This window comes from Mesoplodon bidens (genome assembly GCF_964165515.1).
Source record: "Mesoplodon bidens genome assembly, chromosome: 10".
NCBI classification, from domain to species: domain Eukaryota; kingdom Metazoa; phylum Chordata; class Mammalia; order Artiodactyla; family Ziphiidae; genus Mesoplodon; species Mesoplodon bidens.
This window is the reverse complement of record NC_138172.1, coordinates 61,501,207-61,523,642: the sequence shown is the minus strand read 5'-3', so window position 1 is coordinate 61,523,642 and position 22,436 is coordinate 61,501,207. Positions and strand designations below refer to the sequence as shown.

The 22,436-nt window shown below is 37.1% G+C and overlaps 1 protein-coding gene across 1 annotated transcript in view; it reads left to right on the top strand.

The window, feature by feature from the left end:
- Nucleotides 1-22,436, top strand: part of LOC308623372 (BEN domain-containing protein 6) — a 129,859-nt gene that overhangs the window by 668 nt on the left and 106,755 nt on the right. The window lies entirely within an intron of this gene.

The window sequence follows — 22,436 nt, the reverse complement described above, 5'->3', positions numbered from 1 at the left end:
ATATTTTAATCTTTAAATTATCAAGAGTTTCATCTAGATGAGAAAAAATTACTTCTTGTCACAATAAATGGCATTCCAGCTAGGTTAGGTCAAAAGTCAGATTTCATTGGACTTTTTAAATGAGCTTGGTGTTTCCCCTATTTCTTCATTCCACTGTATGATACAGTTTGAGAGTACCTGTGCTCAGTTTTCCGAAATGGTCTCTATGATAGTGTCATGGGTACAGTTGTTAGGTGTTAAGTGCTATGAGTCAACATCAGCTTACAGGATTGCTGAACAAATTAAAAGACAATGAATTTAGTGATTTGTGTACTCTGCCACTTGGTTGAATTGTGGAAAAGTTTTACAAAACTTACTGTACTGTTAACACCAGTTCAAGATGTTCTTGCAACAACAGAAATGCTAGTCAAATATTTAATTAATAATCAAAGAGAAAATTGGGCCATTTGTTTTCTGCTCAGTATTACACAGAATATGAATGATCTAAATTTGAAGCTCCAAGTAAGGGAAAAAGCCTACTTGTGCTACCTAGACAAGTACTAGAATTTATTTATTTATTAAAGAAAAAAATTTTAAATATTTATTTATTTATTTATTTATCTTTGGCTACATTGGATCTACATTGCTGCGCGCGGGCTTTCTCTAGTTGCGGTGAGCGGCAACTACTCTTTGTTGCGGTGCGCGGGCTTCTCAGTGCAGTGGCTTCTCTTATTGGGGAGCACGGGCTCGAGGCATGTGGGCTTTGTTGCTCTGCGGCACGTGGGATCTTCCCGGACCAGGGCTCCAACCCGTATTCCCTGCATTGGCAGACGGATTCTTAACAACTGCGCCACTAGGGAAGCCTCTAGAATTTATTTTGAAAATGAAACTTTAAAAAATAAAAGAATAACTTTACACATTTTTCTAATATGAATTGGTATGCATAAGATTTTAACTGTTTTTGACAGGTAAATTTACTACAAAAACTACAAGAAAAATTTGAAAAATGTTACTTACTGATAAGTTTAGAGTTGCTTTTCAATTTACCCAGTAACTCTGAGTTCAGTGTTAGCAATACTGAGCTGACACAAGGTTTATTGAATTTACTTAACTTGGACAAATGTAGTTTTCAAACTGATGTGCTTTTGCTCTGAAGGCAAATCAATTTTTTTAAAATGGATGAGCAGGATTTTTCTGGTGTGGATTTAAAAAGTAAAGGAAAAATTTTCTTTCAGGTACTGGCAAACTTAAATGTGTTTGGAACAGTATGGGTATGTGAATCTACTTTTTTCAACTGTAAGTTTTATGAAATTTATGTATAGATCAAGTATTTGTGAGGAAAAAGGCATTCAGATAAATTGAGATGAGCTTTAAGTATAAAATACACATCAGATTTTAAAGACTTAGTATGTAAATCATCCCCATTAATAACTTTATATTGATAACATGTTGAAATAATATTTTGGAAAAACTGAGTTAAATAAAATATTAAAATTAAATCCATCTATTTATTTTAACTTTAGAATTACATATGTAATTAGAAGTACATTATAATTCTTCTGGACAGTACTCTGTATCTGACGGTACTCTCAAATCTGGGTTTCTCTAATCCAGACCTCACTCTTGACTTCAAGATCCATAGTCAGCTTGCCTTATCATTTTCGCGTGTTGTCCCATAGGTATCCAAGCTGAATATGTCCAAAGCTGAACTTATGCCTCACCATATGTGTTTTGGAGAATGGCATGACTATCCACCTAGTTTCTCAAACTCGAAACTTAGAAGATATTTGAAACCTTTTCTTTATCTTGCCTTTTCTCTCTCACCTTTTAAATATCTCTGAATCTATATTTTCCTCGTTATCATCACTGCCCTTGTTTCTCTTGCTTAGAGTACAATAATAACTGCGTCACAACTCTCACTACCTTCATTCTTGTCCCTTCCTAATACATCCTCCACAGTAACTCAGAAATGGCCATTCTGAAATACACATTTATTCTTATAACTTTTATTGGTCAAGAAGACATTCAGACTCATAACAGAAAACCCAACTTAAATCACTTGAATGGACTTATCATTTTGAATAACAAGAAATCTGGAGATGGCTGCAGGCTTTGCTTGAGTAGCTCAGTGGTATCATTGCTGTGTTACCTGGGATGCTTTTGGCCTTTCCCTTAGGGTTATAGCATGACTGGCACAGTTTTACACATGCTGGATTTAAGGCAAGAAGGCAAGAGGTGGAACAAGCCCTGGGTATCAAAAAATCAAAAGGTTTGCCAGAAGCCTTTTCTAGTAGATTTGCATTTCACTGGCAAGAACTGTGTCAATGTGGCCATCCCTCATTGCAGTAGAGGCTTGGAATGTGAATTTTTACCTTTCCTAGCTTCTGTAATAAAGGTAAGCAAGGGGGGCAAGGGGAGTGGATGGTAGTTTAGCCAGTCTGTGAGGTTTACCATTTTTCTCCCCTGCTGAAAATCCTTCACTAGTTCCACACTTTCTTCAAGATAGTAAAGTTCAACCTTTCTGGTTTCCTTATAATAAGAGTTCAATTTTTTTGTCTTTTTCCCCTACTAGGTAGTGAGTTTCTTGAAAAGAGTCTATAACCCTGGTTATTAGCAATGTCTAGCACATAGTAGAAGCTCAGTAAATGCTTGCATAGTATTGGACATTTCCTACATATCAGTTCATTTTTATGAATCGTTTACATCTCCAAATATTCCTATTTCCCAGTGAACTTCTAAGGGAAATAAGATACTCCTCTGTTTTAAATTTCAGGTATATAGTTATGCCTTATATAACCTTTCATGTTTACTTTGAAGAGAAATTGAGGTACTCTTAAAAATGAGTTGAAAATATTTACTGGTTTTTTAATATTATAGAGATGTTCAGGGTTTGGACAGAATTTTCAACAAGATTTTTATATTTAGCATTTTTTTAAAATTGTAGTTGATAGTGTGAAAAACAAAAACATCTTATAACCAACTTACCTTATAATCAGTACTGCTACCTGGTTTTACTGCTTAAGTTTGTGTTTTAATTTACAAGCATGTTGGTGCCAAGTGATATTTCTTTACTTGTCATGAGTTAATGAGGAAGGTGAGGAACAGTCGTAATATAAAATTTATATTCATCCACATTAGAGGAAAATGGTGCACTTTGGTAATCCTCAAGTTTTGAGAAGTGGTGCAGATTTGACCAAAAAGCATGAGAAATGGTTAAATAGGCAAATATAAAATACCATTTTTTCTTGTTAATTTCTTTAAAAGAAAGCAAAAGTTGTAACATTATTTTGTCATTTGTACTAGACACATGACAATTAGAGCAGGGGTCCCCAACCCCTGGGCCATGGACTGATACTGGTCCGTAGCCTGTTAGGAACTGGGCCGCAGAGCAGGACATGAGCGGCGGGTGAGCGAGCAAAGCTTCATTTGCCACTCCCCATCGCTTGCATTACCGCCTGAACCACCCGCCCCCCCCCACACAACACCCCCCCCCGCCCCCTGCCGTGGAAAAATTGTTTTCCACAAAACCGGTTCCTGGTGCCGGAAAGGTTGGGGACTGCTGAACTAGAGCATAAAATAGTAGGGGTTAGGTATAGTGAAGTATATGGTTGCAAAGTTTCTATATATTACATGAAGTGGCACAGTATTAACTGCATAGAAAGAAAAGATTGTATAACTAAAAAATATAAATAAAATGGAAGTTTAAAAAATGTTTAAATATTTTTTAAAAGGCAGGAAAAGGTACAGAAGAACAAAACAGTGAGTACGAACAAAACTTACAATTATGTTTAAATATAGCCATAGCAATAATTACATTAAATAATAATGGTCTGGGCTTCCCTGGTGGTGCAGTGGTTAGGAATCTGCCTGCCAATGCACGGGACACGGGTTTGAGCCCTGGTCTGGGAGGATCCCACATGCCGCAGAGCAACTAAGCCTGTGTGCCACAACTGCTGAGCTTGCGTTCTAGAGCCTGTGAGCCACAGCTGCTGAGCCCACGTGCCACAGCTACTGAGGCCCGCATGCCTAGAGCCTGTGCTCCGAAACACGAGAAGCCACTGCAATGGAAAGCCCTCACACCACAACGAAGAGTAGCCCCCGGTCGCCACAACTAGAGAAGGCCCACGTGTGGCAACGAAGACCCAACACAGCCAAAAATAAATAAATAAAATAAATTTATTAAAAAGGTAATAATAATGGTCTAAACACACCTGGTAATAAGGCAGAGATGAACCAAAATGAATAAATAGCAAGACCCAATAATGTCTGTCTAGAAGGAGGTAGATATAAAATCAAAAGTTGAGGGTAAATGGATGGGGAATGTACTTTGGGATTCCTCCTGCTATGTACTAGAAACCTTGAACATTGTTTATAAACATAAGAAGACTGAAAAGATGGAGAGAAGGCAGACCAGCTATGAATGTTAGAACTCACAGAATGATAGAATGGTGAGTTCCTTGAGTTTTCTGTTTGCCTCATATCCCAGGCTTGGAGCTGAAGAAGCTAGCAACCTGGAAATGCCAATGGATGCAGACAAGAAAGCCCTGCAAAAAGCCTGTCTTCTCTTCAAAAGATCAGGGAGGGGCAGGTTAGCAAGACAGAGAACATATTATTTTACACAATAACCTCTCTGCTTCAGCCAAATACCACAGAGAACACTGCAGCTTCACCTAAACCACCAAAGGCCAAGTGGGGAGCCTGGGCTTCCATCTTTGCCAGCTTATAATGAAGTACCGCTGACCTGAATCCTATCCCACTGGGTTGATGTCAGAGGAGGCCTAATGGAGAGGCATGACGTTTACCTTTGCTCAGCATTAAGGAGCCCCTTTCCCCAACTTCAGGTATTAACAGAAGCTAACTAGGGAGCTTGGACTTCTTTACTACCTGGTAGTAACCAGGCAACAAACAACATCCCTCTTTCTGCTCCTCAAGTGGTGTCAGCGGAAACCAACTGAAGCAGTAAGTTTATGATCTAGAGTCTCGTAATATAATAACCAATATGTCTATGTCTGTTTCAATAAAAAGTCACATGTCATTCCTAGGACCAGGAATATCTTGAGTGAAAAAGACAATAGATACCAACACTGAGTTGCCATAGATGGTAGAATTACCTGACACAGATTGTAAAGCTTCAACAAGCAATTAAAACATGTTTTTGAAACAAATGAAAACATAGAATATCTCTGCACAAAAAAGAGGAAGTCTCAGCAAAGAAGTAGAAGATATAAAGAACCAAATGGAAATTTTAGTAATGAAAAATACAATAACCAAAATAAAAAACTTAGTGGATTGGCTCGAGAGGAATGGATGGGACAGAGGAAGGAATCAGTGAAGTTGAAGGTAAACAATAGAAATTACACAATCTGAACAAGAGAGGATATAGACTGGGGAAAACAAGAATCCAGCCACAGGTACCTGTGGGACTGTAACAAAGAAGCTAATATTCATGTCGTCAGAGAACCAGAAGGAAAGGAGGAGGGCAGGGCTAGAAAAGTATTTGAAGATATATTGTCTGAAAACTTCCCCCATTAAGCAAAGACAAATCTCAATTCAAGAAGCTGAGTGAATTTAAGAAATCCACACCAGTATATATCAGAGTCAGACTTTGGAAGACTAAAGACAGAAGTCTTGACAGCACTGAGGAAGAAAGGCACCTTACATATAGAGAAAAATAATTTGAATGACAGAAGAGGCCAGAAAGAGGCACAACATTTTTCAAATACTGACAGAACTGTCAACATAGATTATCTGGTGAAAATATCTTGCAGGAATGAAGGAGAAATCAAAACATTCTCAGATGAAGGAAAACTAAGGAAATTTGCCATCAACAGACCAATGCTAAAATGAACATTTAAGGGAAGTTCTGTAAACAAACCATTAAAGGAGGAATCTTGGAACATCAGGAAGGAAGAAAATATAGTAAGTAAAAAATAAGGGTAAGCATGAAGCAGTATTGTGTTGTTTGAAAGTGGACTTAGATTTGTTGTAAATATATGTTGCAAACACTAGAGAAACCACTAAAATTAAAAAAAAATTTTTTAAAGTATAATTGGTATGCTAAGAAAGAAGATAAAATAGGATCATATAAAATGCTCATTTAAAACCAGAGAAGGGAGAAAAGATTGGAAAACAAAAGCAAAAACAAAAAAAGGGGACTTCCTGGTGGTCCAGTGATAAAGAATCCGCCTTCCAGTGACAGGGACGTGGTTTTGATATCTGGTTGGGGAACTAAGATCCCTCGTGCTGTGGGGCAACTAAGCCCACATGTCACAACTACTGAGCTTGCCCGCCTCAACGAGAGAGCCCATGAGCCGCAGACTACAGAGCCCACGTGCTTTGGAGCCCGCACCACAACTAGAGAGAGAAAGCCTGCACACTTCAACTAGAGAGAAGCCCGTGTGCTGCAATGAAGACCCAATGCAGACAAAAAAATAAATGAAATAAATATTTTTTTAAAAAACCAAACAAACAAAAAAAGAAGAAAGAAAAAAGAACAAGGTAACACGTAGAAAAGTTACAAATGTAGTATATGTTAATCTGTCTATACCAATAGTCACTTTATTTTTTTATTTTTATTTTTGGCCACACCACACGGCTTGTGGGATCCTAGTTCCCCCACCAGGGATTGAACCTGGGCCCCCTGCAGTGGGAGTACAGGGTCCTAACCACTGGACCACCAGTGAATTCCCCCAATTGTCACTTTAAACGTGAATGGTCAAAATATACTAATTAAAAGAGATTGTCGAGTAGACTAAAAAAAGTAAGAACCAACTGTGTGTTTTCTACAAGAAATATTTAGGTATAAATCTAACAAAATATGTGTAAGGGAATATATGTGTTAGGAAATATATACGTAAGGAAAAACTGTGTACAGAAATATATGAGGACAACTAAAATTCTGAAGAAAGAAATCCAAGAAGATCTAAGTAAGTAGAGAGAGATTCTGGGTTCATGGATAGCAAGACTCAATATTGTTAAGATATCAGTTCTTCCAATTTGATTTGTAGATTCAGTGTAATCCAGATGAGAATATTAGCAAGTTACTTTGTGGATATCAACAAACTGATTCTAAAGTTTATATGGCAAAGCAAAGACCCAGAATAGCCAACACCGTATTGAAGAAAAAAAGCAAAGTTGGAGGAGTGACTACCCAGCTTCATGACTCACCAAAAAATGACAGTTTGGTAGTGACAGAGTGGACAAATAGATAATGGAACAGAACACAGGACCCAGAAATGGATCCATAAAACATACAATCAGTTGACCTTTGACAGGAGCAAAAGCAATTCAACGAAGAAAGGGTAGTCTTTTCAATAAATGGTGCTGAAACCACCAAACATCCACATGCACAAGAGTGCTGTGGTGCTTCCAGAGCATAGAGTACTACTCAGCAGTAAGGAGGAACAGACTTTTGTCATTTAAAACAACTTAATTATCCTGAGTGACAGAAGTCAATCTCAGAGGATTACGTATCGTATGATTCCATTTGTATAGCATTCTTGAAATGACAAAATTCTTAAGATTAAGGAGTTAAGGAGGTTAAGGAGGTGGCAAGGAGGTCAGGGAAGTGAGTGTGACTATAAAAGGACGGTGGTAGGGATCTGTGGTGATGGAAATATTCTGTGTCTTGACTGTGTCACTCAGTATCCTGGTTGTGATATTGTACTATAGTTTTGCAGGATTCACCAAGGGAACACTGAGAAGAAGATACATGGTGTCTCTGGGTATTGAAATCCTTATAACTGCATGTGAATCTAAATTATCTCAAAAATAAATTGAATTAAGAAAAAACCCCTCATCTAGACATGCTTCATGAGTTAGTCAAATACAGCACTGCCCAGTAGTATACGGCTGCATTTTTTTCTCTTCTAGGCTGGTTAACTCAACAGAACCCTAAATGTAATTACACTTCTTTACCCCTAGATATTCTTTTTGGTGGGGGGGGGCAGGCTGTTTTCCTACAGTCATTATTAGGAAAGCAATATAAACCAAGAAAATCACCAAATTTCTCCAAATTTTAACGTGTCCAAGAGCCTAGCAACCCATGCCCCATGCCCTGTGATAGACTATGTCCTCCACCCAGTACTGAGTTCAAGGTAGCTGCCATTGGTCTAGTTTTGAAGGGACAACTTAAAGATGATCTAGTAGGATCTCTTTTGTACACAGTGAAACTGAAGTTTCAGGAGGTTAAATGAATTGCCATAATCACAGAGTTTGTCATGAACAGATAACCAACACTTAACCATATCGTTTTTTGTATTTACTATCCAGTATTTTGAAACTGTGATTTTAAATCATGTTCTGCCTTTTAATATCTATATGACCTTGAAGAACTGATCTTTCAACAAGGCTAATATAATAACCTCATAAATGGTTCCAGGTTTTGTGGGGCTTATTGCTTATTGAATTTGGCAAGCTCTGTTTAAGAAAACCCCCACAAAACTATGAATACAGTGTTAGATGCAATTTGAAATACCATTTAGACCAAGAAAAGCATACATATTGTCTTTTCATTTAACAACTTTGTAATATACTTTTCTATAGTAATAGGAGTAATAGGAAGCTCATTTTGAGTATCTTTTAACATAGTTGATGGAAATTCGCTTTCTATTTTTGACAGTTTACAGAGGTTTCTTTCAAATTCTCAACCGTTTGTTAGTAATACGGTGTAATTTTTTTTGATGTCAAATTTGAGGAAACTTCTATTGAGTTTCTTTGAAATCTGAGCTGTAAGACTTTGGTGCATTTTAAATTTTCTATGGAGTGAGTGCTCGTAAATATTCTTTAAGTTGACCACATTCAAAGTATTTCTAGAAGACATCCCAAACTGAGATGGCCAGCAATAATGTAATTAATTACACATGGAAGAGATTACAAAACACAAAAGTATATCCCAGTCAACCCTTAATAAAATCTTAGAAGTGCTCACTGCCACTTTGTGGAGGAGCAGGAGAAGGCACAAAGGAGCAGTTGAAGTGGAAAGAGACAGCGGTCTCAATGGTTAAAATGTGTGATTTTTGCAAATTTTACAAAAACATAACCATGTGAACATATTTCTAGGGCCCCTTTATTGGAAGGTATCCAATGCAAGTAAACTGTTAGCTTCACACTAATTCTGCCACAACCTCGTTTGTTGGGTTTGTTAGCTTTAAATGAGGTAAGGGAGGCTTGGACATTTTCCAGAAACTTAACAAGCAATCAATAAATGAGACCTGAAGAATGAAAGAATAGTTGATAACTTTTTAAAGATGATGGTTATGTATGGGTGTACTGGGGGTTCATTTTACTTTGTGTTTTAAAACTTCTGTAATACTTTTTTTTTATGTCACTTGAGATAAAATATATCTAAAATACTTTAGTTTCTATGCTGGAATTCTTCTGAATAAATTATACAGTTCCCAATTCTCCTCATGAATAATATTTATTAATAATTTGCATTTTTGAGCAAAAAACATGTAGTGGATCTAAAAATAACATGTAACTATTAAAAGTATTATAAAACTGCCATAAATTTGCCCTGTTTTTTTAAATTTGCTTTTTATAGGTTTTACAGGTACCTGAAACAAAAGCACCTTCAGTTGTAAGTCTTAACGTTGGATCTTGTTGGAGACTCTGCAGCCTACCTGGCAGTGAGCACAAGGACAGGTGCAGTGACAGGCTGGGAGACACCCATGACATCGCTGTGCTGTGCTGATCGGAGCACAAGCTCGTGAAGAAGCTGCAAGTAGATTCCACCCTCAGTACAAGTGACGCATCAAACCAGAGAATTTCTAGCAGGCCCATGAGCATGCAATATCGTTTCTTGGAAATACGCATTTCCCCATCCCCAAATAAAATAGGTATACTGAAAAAATTTAAGTATATTCCTGCCTCAAACCAAATTCCAGAAAAAAATTAAAGATGGAGTAAAGAGCTAAAAGTGAAGCCATAACAGAAAAGTAAACAGTGGTGAATATTTTTATGTTCTCTAAAGGAAAAGAACTTCCTAAGCCTATAGTTAGTGCAACAAAAGTGCCAAAGAAAAATTTATTAACATCTGAGTTCCTGCCCTGTGTTCTGCGTCCTCCGTGGAGACGACAGTGTCACAGAGAGTTCTCCCCTGTGCTGGAAGGTACGCTCAGTGTCTTCATCTGTTCTATGGCAGTGTTTTTCTGTGAATGGCTTTCTTGCGTTTGACAATTTTGCAGCTCTTTCCCACATTTGTTCTTATAAAATCACTTACCGATGCTGTGCCATAGCCTTTCATGAACACTTGTTTCTTAATGACTTGGTTTTTCCCAGCTCGGCTATTTGCATCTGGGTTTGTGGATGGTAGGAGGGGCCCTCTTTGCTTCACAGAGACCACTGACTCTGGCTGCTGTGACTCTTCTAAGGAATGTTTTGTGTAGCCCTGCTTCCTCTGTCGTCTGACCCAGGCTCAGTCGGAGAGGACTTGTCACTGGCCCTGCATCCCCAGGTCCTTCACCAGCACAGCAGACAGAGGACAGAGCCCCTGCCCTTCCAGATGAGCCCTGCCCCTCAGGGGGTATGTTTTTGCTGGACCTTTCTGAGATCTGCTGCTGGGAGCCCTCCAGATACTCTCTGTGCCTGTTCTCTCTGCCTCTGACTTCTGCTGAAGCTCAGCTCACCTCCCCCCTCAGTTGTTAGATTTACAGATTCTAGATTTTGCATTTCTGGAGGAGTTTCTGCCTTTCAGGAAGTATACTTGCCTGGTACTTTCTGAGATCTGCCACTCGTGAGGCCCCTTGACATTTCCTTTGCATTTTCTGTTTAATTTTAATTGCATTTCTTTAGAGTTTTAATTTAATTTAATTTATTTATATTTATTTTTGGCTGTGTTGGGTCCTCGTTGCTGCACGCAGGCTTCCTCTAGTTGCAGCGAGCGGGGGCCTACTCTCTGTTGCGGTGCGTGGGCTTCTTAATTGCAGTGGCTTCTCTTGTTGCAGAGCACGGGCTCTAGGCACGCGGCTCAGCAGTTGTGTCTCACGGGCTCTAGAGCGCAGGCTTAGTAGTTGTGGTGCATGGGCTTAGTTGCTCCGTGGCATGTGGGATCTTCCCGGACCAGGACTTGAACCTGTGTCCCCTACATTGGCAGGCGGATTCTTAACCACTGTTGCCACCAGGCAAGTCCATGTTTCTTTAGAGTTCTGCAGATTTTTCTGTCACCTATTTGCTGAGAAAGTGGGACATTTAAAAAGAATCTTTATTTGGTTACTTATTTGTTATTTTTCCTCATTGTTTTGTTTGCTTTCTCAGAGGAGGAGTAGAGAGGTAGCAAGTTTACCAGCGTTTATACCAGAGTTACATCTCCTGTTGCTATTTGGATGCCCAGTGCAACTCTGATTCTCCTTCTTTTACTCAGAACCTGTGTCCTCATACTCCTTGGGGCTCTTGTAATCTTTGTCTCTGATATACTGGAATTGGAAGAACACGTGCCTGTTGTTTAGCTTTTAAAATTTATTGTACTGGGTACATGATGGTTCTCTCAGATCTGGGAAAATTTATTTTATTACTTTTTATACAAATTATAATGTTCTCCCACCCTTCAGTTTATCTCTTTCTGGAAGTCCAATTATCCTGGAAATCCAGTTACCATGAACTGAATCTCTTTGTCTTATATCTTTTTCTGCAATTTTCTGTGAGTCTCCCAGGCTGCTTTTTCTGTTTCTGGGACATTTCCTTGCCTATGTAAATTCCAGCCATCTATTGAATTTTTGATTTCAACTGTCAAAACTAATTTCCAAGACCTGTTTCTTGTTCCCTGATTATTTCTTTTTCATTAAAATACTATGTTTATTTCTGGATGCCCTTTATTTATCCCTCTAGAAAAAAATTCTTTTTAAATATTATTTTCTGGGCACTATCTGTTTCACTGAACCAAGATCTCTTTTTCTCGTTACCTTAGATTTACTTTTTCTCTCCAGGGCCTTTCCATTTGATCCTTGGATGTCTTTCATATTTAAATGTTATGGGGAACTTCACTCTTGAATCACTGGGTAGAAAGCCATCTGTTTGGGCAGTTATCCTACGTATCAGTCTTGAGACTGAGTCCTTTGGTGCTGCATTGCTCTCCAGAAGATCCTGTGGTTTTTCCAGCTGTTAATACTTTGCACATGTGACAGCAAAAAGGGGCTAGAAGTGACAGTGTTCCCAAAGCAGACTTTCAGTGAATTCTCTTTTCAGCTCTCACTCATGCCCACAACTGCACCTGGTGTCCTGGGCCCTGGATGTCTCCTTTTAACTTAATGCAGAGAATGTCTTGTGAGTAGAGGTGTGGAGATGTGTAGGAGGAGGGATTTATGGCTCCTGTATGCAGTCTTTCAACCTCTCTTTGTTACATGGAACCTTATCTACAATCATCCATTATACCAGGTCAGTTCTGAGCCCCTCCTGGGTTTTCTGGGGCAAACTGGTTTGCTTCCTCTGCCCTGTGAAATCAGTTACTACTCTATTTAATTTCTCACAAAATTTTTTCAAATGGCTGATGCACATAATACCAGATAATACACTGTAAGGTTGTATGGATCAAATGAAGTTACATGCGTTAAGATGCATAAGACAGCACCTGGCATGGAGTAATCATTCTATAAGTGGTAGTTATACATGTAAAATGACCTCTCAAAATCCCAGATTACTTCCCTAGATGATGAAGACAAAAGAAAAAGCTCCTCTGTTGCTGTCTTTGTGGACTTATTTATTTTTTTATATTCATCTTGAAAAAAAAATTGGGAGAGAAATGAAATAAATTCATGCTTTAATTTGCCATTTTAATGTCTTAATTACTAGAGATTATAACACCTGATAATTATAACTCGAAATTCTTTGTTTTTTAAGAATATTTTGACTATTTTTATAATTTATTAGTCCAGATGAGGGTTTTTTTTGTTTTTTAATTTATTTATTTTTGTCTGCGTTCAGTCTTTGTTGCTGTGTGCGGGCTTTGTCTAGTTGCGATGAGTGGGGGCTACTCTTGTGGTGTGGGCTTCTCATTGCAGTGGGTCCTCTTGTTGCAGAGCACGGGCTCTAGGCAGATGGGCTTCAGTAGTTGTGGCACGCAGGCTCAGTAGTTGTGGCTCACGGGCTCTAGAGCACAGGCTCAGTAGTTGTGGCACACGGGCTTAGTTGCTCTGCAACATGTGGGATCTTCCCGGACCAGGGCTGGAACCCGTGTCCCCTGCCTTGGCAGGCAGATAGTTAACCACTGCGCCACCAGGGAAGTCCTGATACATTATTTTTAACTAAAGTCCTTAACTTACATTAGCTGCTCATTCTTGGTGCTGTATATTCTATGGGTATTGACAAATGTATAATGACAGGTATCTACCATTGTAGTATCATGCAGAGTAGTTTTACTGCCCTAAAAATCTTCTGTGTTCTAACTGTTCATCCCTTCACTTCTCCTGAACCCCTGGAAACCACTGACCTTTTTGCTGTTTCCATGGTTTTAACCTTTTCCAAGATATCATATAGTTGGAATTATACAGTATATAGCCTTTCTGGTTGGCTTCCTTCACTTAGTAATACGCATTTAAGGTTCTTCCATGTGTTTTTGTGGCTCCATAACTCATTCTTTTTATTTTGTTGAATAATATCCCATTGTCTGGATGTACCACAGTTTGTTTATCCAGTCACTTAACAAAGAACACTTTAGCTGCCTTGAAGTTTTGACATTTATGAATAAAGTTTCTATAAGCATTCATGTGTGGGTTTTTGTGTGGATGTAAGTATTCAACTCATTGGTTAAATACTAAGAAACATGATTGCTAGAACATATGGTAGGAGTATTTTAGTTTTGTGAGAAACTTTCAAATTGTCATCCAATCTGGCTGTGTCATTTTGCATTCCCACCAGCAGCAAATGAGAATTCTCATTGCTCCTCATCCTCAACAGCATTTGGTGTTTGACAACACTAATGTGTTGGGAGTTTGGCCATTCTAATAGGTGTATAGTGGTATCTCGTTTTAGTTTGCGTTTCCCTGATAACATATGCTAATTTGACATCTAGATGTCTTTTTTGTTGAGTTCTCTGTTTAGATCTTTTTGTTCATTTTCAAATTGAATTCTTTGTTTTCTTATTGTTGAGTTCTAAGAATTCTTTGTATAGTGTGTTTACCAGTCCTTTATCACATATGTGTTTTTCAAAGGTTTTCTCCCACAATGTGGCTTGTCTGTTTGTTGTCTTTAAAGATTTATTTTAAAAATTTTCACTCATAGACTCCATATTTTTTAAATCTCTATTTTCTTTCTTACCTAAAGTATCTACTCTTAATTTATTGAGAATGACCCAAGAAAGTCTACTACTTAACTAAATAGTGAAGTATATTTTCACAGAGTTTAGCGCAAATAATTGGCCTGTTTACAGAGTTTATATATGTAAAAACATTCATAAAAGTTTAAGATCTGATTTGAAAGCACAGGGCATTTGTTGTGTCTTGCTTTGGGAAGCTTTGCTTTGAACCCACTGATTTCTGTGGGCCAGTTAGAATTTTTCGTCCATCTTAGTTTGCACTTCTAATAGCGTTTCTCAAACTATATTCCGTGGAATTTGAATATTTTTCAAGGTGTATATAGATTTTTACACACTAAGTTTTTATTCCTTAGTCATATATTTTGGGAAATATTCATACTTTATCTCAGCATTTGAAGATTTGCAATGCATATTAAATCTTTAAAAGAAAGTCTTTATAGTAAAGAAGTGTATTTTATTTGTTTAATGCAGTGGTCCCAGAAGTCTTTGATGATGGAACCTTTTTGGGGTGAACACTTACTGTAGCTTTCACAGTGCTGTTCTGCAGAAAAGTAGTGAGGAAAATGATGCCCTGAAGTTGCATCCACTGGGAAATTCCCTTCGCCTAGTGCCAAAGGGAAGATAAAAAGTTAAAATATATAATTTTTAGTATGAGAATAAAGGGATTTTAAAAATTCTGTTATTATTGATAGTGTCCAGTTGTGTTACCCATAGCTTTTGATATCAAGGAACATGGAGTTACTACTTAATGGCTTTCCAATCAAAATAAAATCATTTTGCTCTTCTTGTATAAAAAAGGGGTTTGAAACTTAAGGGTTTTGATTTGTCTCACAAATAAATTCTCTTTGAAGGAGTATTGTTTTCTTTGGTGGTGAGGACTTCCTCTTTTGATTTTACTAGATTTTTCCAGTGAAAATGTCTTTGGGTGGTCTTTTAGGCTGGGGGGTCGATACAAAATATTAATTTACCTTTTCTGATAAGTAGTTACTGCAGTTCTCTTATTTAAACCCCATCCTACGGTTTCCTCTGTAGATCTGGTGAAATGAGTAGAAATGACAGATGTGCTTTTCTGAGGGTTGCTTTTGAAAAAGGTAACCATGTTTCTCTGAAGTCTTGGATTGATGAGAACCTTAACATTTTTCATTAGTTGAACTGAAATGAACCTGGAATATAATTGCATTAAAATTTGTATTTGTCACTTTAGAGACTGATATTTCAAAGGTTTTCTTTCTGATTGAAGACTCTGAGCCTTTAATGCCAAGTTATGATTTATGAACATGGCATGGAAAAAATAGAACATCATCCTTTTGGTTTTTCATTATTCCTTAAAGTGTTTTATGCTTTTAAACTTACAGATTAAATTTATACCTAGTGTTCTTTGCATTTCCTTGTATGCTTATTCTCTTTCTTTGAATATTTTGCTTTTGCTGCATCATTAATTTTTTTCAGTACATATATTATGTGGTTAATTAGTTTCATGTTGTAGGAGATAGTTGAGGATGGTTTGTAACTGATTGGCTTTTAAAAATGATTTCTTAAAGAAAGGAGGAAATGGGGAAAACTTTATTTCAACCTTTTATCAAATAATGGGTATTAGAATAACTAGGTAAGAGCCCTTAGTGATACAGTAATTATCTAAAGGATTTTATTTTTCTTCCCAGTGTTTTTAACATGCAGACTTTGCTTTTGCTTAATATAATTTGTTTTGTTTGGGAAATAAGGCAAATTAAATGACCTTTGACCTTTTATTTCAAGTTCTTTCTAAGAAAGTGCCAACGTTATTAGCCACTTTAAAGAGGATTTATTATACAATGAATGCTTTTTTTCCACCCATAAAACAATAAAAAGACCGCTGTAAGGTGAATTCAAATTACTTTTAAGAATGAGTAACATGGTTTAATGGTGATAAGCTCTGAGGTATATGCTGTGCTACAGTGGAAAAGGGATATGAACCAGAATGCAAGGAAATTGGTTTTTAGATCCTGAAATACATCTAGCGTACACCCTCCAAAGAGCTTTGTACTTGCTGCTTCCTTCTCCTGGAATTCTCTTCTTAGTTGACCCCTCCCAATGTATGCAGTATTTTACTCAGGTTTCTCCTAATGTTTCCCCTTCTGAGATTACTACACTAGCCACTACCTTATTTAATATAATACTCATCACTTTTTATTCTCATTTTAACTCTATTTTATTTTACTTCATTGCTCTTACTCCTGTCATTATATTATACATTTATTTGTTTTTCACTTTTTTTGTTATCTCTGTTAAAATGTAAGTTAAGAGTGCAGCGCCAGTGCTTTTGTTCTTTGCTTTATCTCTTAATTGTTTTTGTATCTACCGTAGGTTTTTGCTTACAGACTAAAGACTTAAATATAAGACCTGAAACCATAAAACTCCTATAAGAATAGGTGGTAAGCTCCTTGACATCATTCTTGGCAGTCTGGTAAAAAGAACTCACAAGAGAAGATATTCTAGAGCATTTAGTAGAATTTATAGACACTAAGAATATATTCTAGGAAATACTTTAAGACATTGGTTCAGCCATTTTAAAGATGTACCTTTAAAAGTATTTATTTCATACAAAAAATTTTTCTGTTGGACTCTAGGAGTCAAGAGCCTTGGGTTCTAATTTCTAATTGATTTGTGATTGTAACTGGGCAGATTGCCTAACCTATTTGAGACTTGTGTTTCACATTTGACTAGAATAAAGAACACTATAATTTTTTTCAGCCCCACAATTACAGGATTCTGTGAAATATCATATGTCCTTGATTCTAAGATATGTGTTTTAACTTACTGAAGGTAGTATGCCTCTTAAATTGACAAATATCTTTAAAGTGATATTTGTTCTTATTTTACTTACATAGCTTTTATTCATCAGTGGTTTCATATTTATAATCAGCAGTGTCTCAGATTTAAGGAGAAATGTCAGTTATCTATTTTAGTGGTATGTATTTAAAAGTAACATTTAATAATCTCAGATTAAAATTTAGTTGCAGAGTTCCATATTTTGCATGCACATATATTTTCTGTAATGTTTATAAATGTCTTTACATAGAGAACATGATGGTAATACAAATCATACACTTTTTTTATGAATTAACTATTAACAAAATATAAACTTGAAACTGTATTTTATGGAACCATACTATCCCTGAATTATGACTAAGAAATTGAGGTGGTAGAAAAAAATAATAGAAATAGACTTGTTTGTAAACTTTGAATCTAATTTCTGCTTTGCCACCAAATTGTTTTGTTATGTTGGCCAAGTTGCTTAACTTTTCTGTTAATTTTTTTGAGTAGAATTAAATTATCTGCCCTCTAATTTTAAGACCCAAATGTTGTAATAAAGCTCTTCTAAGATTATATGTTTTCAAGACCTTTGAAAATTTTGAAGCCTTATACAAATGCATGATTTGGCCCTGTTTGTAGCTCTAAAGTGTTCTCTGTTTTTTCCCTCCTTCTCTTAGTGAAAAAAGAAAAAAAAGAATAAGAATACTCTCCTACCTGAAATAACACTGAACTTCCCTTTTCATGAATATCTTCTAACAAAGCTAAGGAAAAAAATAATGGAACATTATGTGTTAAGATCTTATGGCTTTAAAACTTATACTGGATTTTTAAAATTAAACTTTTACTTTTGAGATAATAGATTCACGTGCAGTTTTAAAAAATAATACAGAGAGATCCTTGGCACCCTTTGCTCATTTTCCCCAACGGTAAATCTTACAAAATTATACTTCAGCATCACAGTCAGCATATTGACATTAATAAAGTCAAGGTCCAGAACAATTTGTTTACTACAAAGAGCCCTCTAGTTACCCTTTCATACGCATACCCACTGACTCTGCCCCCAACCCCCATCTGCTCTTACACCCAGCAACCACTAGTCTCTTCCATTTCTACAATTTTGTCAATGCAAGAATTTTATATAAAGGGAAACATACAATATGTGACCTTTGGGGATTTTTTTTTTTCTCTCATGGTAATTTCCTAGTGTAGTTGCATGTATCAGTATTTGTTCATTTTAATTGCAGAGTAGTATTTCATTGTACTGTACCAGTTAATTTAATCACTCCTCTGATGAAAAACATTTGGGTTGCTTCCAGTTTGGGGCTGTTATATAAAGCTGCTATGAATATTTGTATACAGATTTTTGTGTGTGAAGATAAGTTTTCATTTCACTGAGGTAAATGCCTAAGAGTGCAGTTGCTGACTCATATGATAATTGAATGATTAGTTTTATGAGGTACTGCCAAATTGTTTTCCGGAGTGGTTGTACCACTCTACACTTCAATCAGTAATATATGAGTGATCCAGACATTGATGAGTGATCTAGTTTCTCTGCCTCTTTTCCTGCATTTGGTGCTGCTATCATTTTGTTTGTTTGTTTGAGGCATTCTAATAGGTGTGTAATGGCATCTCTTTATGACTTCCATTTGCATTTCACTAATGACTGATGATGCAGAACATTTTTCATGTGCTTGTTTTCCATGTATTTCCTCTTTGGTGAAATGATTGTTCATGCTTTTGCCCATTTTATCATTAGATTATTTATTGTTTACTGTTGAATTTTAAGAGTTCTTTATAGATACTCATCCTTTATTAGATATGTGCTTCACAAATATTTTTCTCACAGTACTGTAACTTGTCTTTTCATCCTTTTACTAGGGTCTTTTGCAGAAAAAAAGTTTTAAATTTTGAATGAAGTCCAGTTTATCAAAATTTCCCTTTATGGATTGTGCTTTTGGTGTGAAGTTTAAGAACTCTTTGACTAGCCCTTTATTCTGAAGATTTTCTCCTATATTTATTTTTCTAAAAGTTTCATAGTTTTAGGTTTTACACTAAGGTCCATGGCCCATTTTGAGTTAAGTTTTGTGTAGGGTATGAGGTTTAGTTTGAAATTCTTTTTTTTGTTTTTTGCCAATGGATTCTGTATTGCTCCTGTACCGTTTGTTGACAATGCTATTTGTCCTTCCTCCATTAGATTGTATTTGCAACATTTTCAGAAATTAGTTGGGCGTATTTTTGTGTGTATACTTCTGGGTTTAGATTCTGTTCCATTGCCCAATGTGTGTATTTCTTTGCCACTTCCATACTGTTTTGTTCATGTAGCAGGCCTGAAGAGTAGAGAGATTGATTTTTTCCACTGTATTATTTTTTTAAGATTGTTTATTCTAGGGCCTGTTCCTTTCTATCTAGATTTTAGAATTAGCTTATATGTCTACAAATAACATTGCTGGGATTTTGAAGGAAATTGCATTGAACTTAAAGATTGATTTGGGAATTGACGTCTTTACTTCATTGTGCCTTATAATATATGAAAATGAGGTGTTTCTCCATTTCATTTAAGTATTCTTTGATTTCTTTCCTCAGCATTTTCTAATTTTCTGCATATAGATGCTGTACTTGTTTTGTTAACTTTATAGCTAAATAGTTCATTTTCTTTGTGTGATTATACATAATATTTTAATTTTGGTTTCCACATGTTCCTTTTTGGCATATAGAAAATTTTTTTTGTTAGTCTTGTATCCTGTGACTTTGCTGAACTAACTGAACAGTTTTAAGAGTTTTTTTGGCAAATCTGTTGGAATTTTCCATGTAGAGAAGCATTCATCTCCAAATAGAGATACTTTTATTTCTTTTTACTGTCCTACTGCAGTGGCTAGAACTTTCAGTGCTATGTTGAATAAGAGTAGTAAGAGCAGGACAGCCTTGCCTTGTTCACATCTTAGGAGGAAAGCATTTGATGAGAATTTTTATCATGAAATGATGTTGGATTATGTCAGATGATTTGTCTGCATCAATTTACATGATCTTATGATTTCTCTTATTTAGTCTGTTGATATGGTAGATTACATTGATTGATTTATAAATATTGAACCGGCCTTGTGTACCTGGAGTAAATTCCAGTGGTCATTGTATATAATTCTTTTTATATTGATATATTGCTGGATTTGATTTGCTAATATTTTGTTGAGAAGTTTTACATCTAAATTTATGAGAGGTACTGGTCTATAAGTTCCTCCCCCCTTTGTTATACTATGTTGTGGTTTTGTTGTGCTTTGGACTCCTTTTGTTTTGGTATCAGAGTAATAGTCCTGAAATAAGTGGGCACATTTTTCCTCCTTTTTGATTTTCTGGAACAGATTGTGTAAAATCTATATTAATTCTGCTTTCAGTGTTTGATAGAATTCTCCTGTGAAACCATCTGGGCTTGAAGATTTTCTCTGTCATCTTAACTATGGCATTGAGTTCATCCACTGAGTTTATGTCGTTTCTAATATTTTTTCAGTTCTATGCTTTCTATTTGATTATTTTAAAAAACTTATTAATTTGTGTTAGCAAAACTTTAATGGCTTGTTGAAGCATATGTTGCAGCTGCTTTAAAATCCTTGTCATCTGATTCACCTTGGCTTGACATTTGTTGGTTTTTTTCTCATTCATGTTGTGCTTTCCTGGTTCTTGGTATGGCAGTGATTTTTTTCAATTATATCCTGATATTATGAGACTCTTGATCCCATTGAATTTTCTATATCTATATATTTAAATCAGCTAGGCCTCCTGTTGAAGTGTAACACAAGGGTTGGGTGTTTGTGTATGTTCAGGTTCCCACTAGGTTCCTCGCCAAACCATACTCCAGGACCCCTGTAGCAAAAGTAGGACACTGACTCCCACTGCCTTGTTGCAGATGGTAGGTTGGACATTCACCTTCCCCTCTTGGGGTTTTGGGTTATAGTGTCAGTTTCCTGCTGAGCCTACCACCATCAGGGTCGGGATGGAAGGAGTGGAGTGCCAACTAGCTCTGCATCCCACTACCTCCTTTGGCCTTGTGAATTCAGAGTTGGGACTCTGCTTCCCCCTGAGCACTGCTGACACGAGGGGAGTGGGGAATAGGAGTGTTGACCAGCCCTGCTTGGCACTGCAGGGTGGGTATGGAGATTCAGCTCCCCACTGGGCCTCAGTGACACTAAGGGAAGAGGGAAAGTGAAGCAGGGGCTAGTCTCCCCTTGTGCAATCTTGGTCAGTCTCACTGACTGTGAGGGAGTTGAGGCTCAGCTCCTTGGTGGACTGCACCGACAGTAGGAATCACGGTAACTCGCTCTGCCTTGGACTGCCTTCTTAGTACATCTCATTGCTGCTGGGTAGGGGAGGAGGCTCAGCTTTTTGCTCTGCCTTACAGATGCTACTTCACTGGGGGCATTCTAGCGACTGAGGAGAATGAGCAACAGAGGGGAATCTAAGATCAGCTTCCCTCTCAGCCCACTGACAGTTTCCCAGCAGGGGAGTTAGTGCACCCCTTGGTTTTCCCTGGTGGAGGATGGAAGATCAGCCTGCCCACCCAACTTCCTGATTGATTGCTGGTGGGTGAATGAGGCTGACTGCTTCTGTGTGTGAAGGAAGGGTGGGGAGCAGGTGAGGCTGGAACTTTAACTTCTCATTTGGCCTGCTGAAAGTAGAGCGTGGTTTTTCCATTAGTGATTGGCTGGAGGGGGATAAGTATTGCCAAAAATATTTTCTGTTGTTGGTCTACCCTTTTCCTTGTCCTTGGCTGGGGGGCGGGGGGAAGCTTTTCTCGGAGGTCCTGCAGTCAGTCTTCTGCAGAGTACCCTGCCTGGGACACATGGTGGGCAGTAGGAAACCCAGGGCACGCACTGCCATGTTATTCCTCCAGAGGTGAGGTTTCTAGGCAGCCAGCCTTCTTTTTCTGCCTTTCAGAAACTTCCTATGCTTCTTTGTTGTGTTACATCTAGGGTTTTTTAGTTGTGAGAAGAAAGACTTGGGTCGAATGGGGCTTTCCATCATGACAGAACCAGAAGTCCTTCAAGATACTGCTTTTGTCAACATGGAGCACTTAAAAGTAAAATTAAATATTCTTATTGTAGTGGAATAGTATCTCATGAAAAATTTTTCCGTGAAGATTTTCACTGATTTCTACATTGGACTGTAATTCATTATTAGCATTTTTCCCCTAGAATCACAGAATTATTTTCTTATCAAACAAGGAGTGTCTCAGATCCTTTTTATTGTGGTAAAATATATGTAACATAAAATTTGCCATTTTAGCCATTTTTAAGTGTACAATTTGGTGGCATTAATTATATTCACAGTGTTGCACAACCATCACCATTATCTATTTCCAAAACTGTTTTTTGTTAATTAATAGACTTAAAAAAAAAACTGTTTTAGCGGCTTCCCTGGTGGCGCA